This window comes from Crinia signifera, chromosome 3 (genome assembly GCF_055691185.1).
Source record: "Crinia signifera chromosome 3, ASM5569118v1, whole genome shotgun sequence".
Classification (NCBI taxonomy): domain Eukaryota; kingdom Metazoa; phylum Chordata; class Amphibia; order Anura; family Myobatrachidae; genus Crinia; species Crinia signifera.
In genome coordinates this window covers 237,102,281-237,105,314 of record NC_139219.1, presented here as the reverse complement: position 1 = coordinate 237,105,314, position 3,034 = coordinate 237,102,281, and positions in this window count along the sequence as shown.

Here is a 3,034-nt window from a genome sequence, read left to right as displayed (position 1 = left end):
CAGGAAAAGGTCAACATGAGTTTTTCCAGAAATATTTTTCTTTTTCATGCTTTACGTACACTACACTAGGAAATGGTAAAGAGTGCTGAGCAGACAGATGGACAATGCACCACATGGGGGCATAGACTGGGAGACATCCAGTTGAACAGACAGACAACACCATATAGGGGCTTAGACTGATGGATGGGAGGGTGTGGGGGGAAGAGATTGATTGATGGGGCATAGAAATATGGCAATAGAGCAATATATGGGGGCACAGATGGACTGGGGGCTTAGGGAGGAGGGGGGCAAAGACTGTCAGAACACCAAACTGTATGGGGGCATAGATAGATGGATGGGTGGTGAGCATAGACAGATGGACTGACGCGGGCATAGGAGATGTGGACAGAGCACCATACTGGGCACAGACTGACAAGATAAATGAGGGTATTGACTCATGGACAGAGCAGCATATGGGGGCACAGAATGACATGAATGGGGTGGCAGCAAAGACAAATAGAAGTGTGGGTGGACCCTCTGTAGTTACGCCACTGCCCCAGGTTGGGAACCACTGTTCTATAAGGGGTTAAATAAATAAAAAAGGGGTATAGGTAACAGCGCTGGCTGTATAATAAAAATAATGTTTTTTTTCCAAGTCAAACAATTTAGTATTATAAAAATAATGTTAATAAAATTTCATTTTAAAAAGCATGGAATTCAATATACACATGTAATTAAAAATCCATAGAGCATATTACCACTCGATGTCGGTTAAGTTTTTAAGAGAGCCTTTGCTAAGAGCATATACCATTTCATCATTCCATTGGACATTTCCTTCATAAGGACAGCTATATCTTTGGACTGCTCCCATCCAACTACAAACATATCCGGAGGCTGATCTGAGGCGACCACAGAGAACTGTTAGTTCATCCAGATATACCTTTTATAACCATCTGGGACTGTGGATCACTGCATTTCATCCATCACATCCACAAACTCCATTGGTACCATTGGCCACCTGTTCACTTACCTGTTGCTTTATAAAGATTGGAGCTACAGTCCAAGTTCAACAACTTATCTGATATGCAGATGTAATATGTTCTATGAATTTTGAACTACATGTGTATATGGAATTAAAATTGCCAATGGTTCCCACACAATGTAATAAGCGCTGACTGACTACGCTAACTGCGTTAGCTCCAACTAGCACTAAACGGGCGGGAACACGATGCTGATACTGACAGGGATGCCTGACTGACTCAGGCAACTACGTAAGCTCCAACTAGCTGTGAACAGGTGGGCACTCTACGCTGATACTGACAGGGATGCTGACTACGCTGGCCTCGGGAACACTACGCTGATTCTGACAGGGAAGCTATGCTGACTACATAACTGCCACCGTGAAACTACACAAGTACCACATTATTTTTATAATAAATTGTTTGTTCTTTTTATTATTATACAGCCGATGCTGGTGCTTATACTCTGCACAAATTGGCCAGGCCTGGCCCAGGCTATGATTAGCTAGGAGCTTGGACAATGTGTCACTAAGAATAATTTTCATTTTGACCTGAGAACTGTAGGTATTCCATTTTTCGTGTTCTACTGCTGCTACCTTTCTATGAATTCCTTTCTCACTTTGCCTCTGATCCCATCTCCCTGATTTAACTTCAATTAATCTTCTTAAAGCAGGCAATGAAGATAGTCAAGGACCAACTACCTCCTGGCCATGGCTTGTTTAACCTGCTGCCATCAGGCAGACGCTACAGGGCTAGTCCCACCAGGTCCACCAAAAGCCTAAAAAGTTTCTTCCCTCAAGCGGTTCACCTGTTGACACATGAACTCAACTCATTAACTTTTTCCAAAATTTACATGCATTAAACTGAACTGACTGAATTCCCTCCATCAAGGAACTCCTCACCTTCCCCACTCTCATTTTCAGCTCCACAATCACCTCTGTCCATCAAGCCCTGGATGTCATACGAGATTCTTCTCCAATTCCATATTCATATTATCAGACCCTTCCTCATTATGGGTGCCACCAAAACTCTTATTCATGCATTTAGCATTTCCCACCTATATTGATAGAATCTCCTGCTTTCTAGTCTTCCTCTCTAGACTCTTGTCATTGCAGTTTATCGTGATTACAGCCACCTCTCTCATTTACCTCTCATCGCATTGTCAGCTTTCTCTACAAATTGCTTCACTAGCTCCTCATCCTCCGCAGAATGCCATTTTAAACTTCCTCATTTATGAATCCCTCACTCACTTTACATCACATCATCGGTACAGGTTCATTGAGCACTATTTTCTTTCTACTCACCTTCTGTGTGCTTTACAAGCCTTCAAGATGGCCCACAATCTTCCCAGTGCCACAGTGGTATGGCACTGGTATGGCATAATAATAATCACACCAACTAGATAGAGGAAAATAATGCAATACTCATGTAATAATGGACATAGTGGGCATACTTGCAGTTAGAAGGAAATTTAGGCAGAAGCTGCTATTTTTCTTAATAAGAAAATGCACGATGAACTGCAGGATGAAAGTTTGAAATATGATTATGGTTAGGAGAAGGATGCTTCTTAGGAAACTTCTAAAAACTCTTTAAAATAAAGCTTCCCAATATTGGTGTGCAACATGCAAAAGCAGGCGTGATTTCCTCTGCAAATAGAAAACAAATTTGTCCGTAGGATTATAGTCACAGGATTGGCCCATTTGTAATTTAGCATCCTTCAGATGGATATTCTGCTAGCTCTACTTAAGGCAATAAAAAAAAAAAACGGTCGAAATCCCGACGCCAGAATCCCGACCGCCGAAATCCCGGCACTTTGTCCCTCTGTGGGTGTCCACGACACCCATAGAGGAAGAATAAATTAGTGTACCAAGCATGACAAGGCACCAGGCCCATTGCCTGGCGAACGCAGTGAGCCCACAAAGGGGGGGGGGGGCGATCCAAGTCCCCCCCTTGTCGGGATTTCGGCGGGCGGGATTTTGACCGACGGGATTTCATATCAATCCCATTGAGATAGATATGCTTTAATACATTTTGTT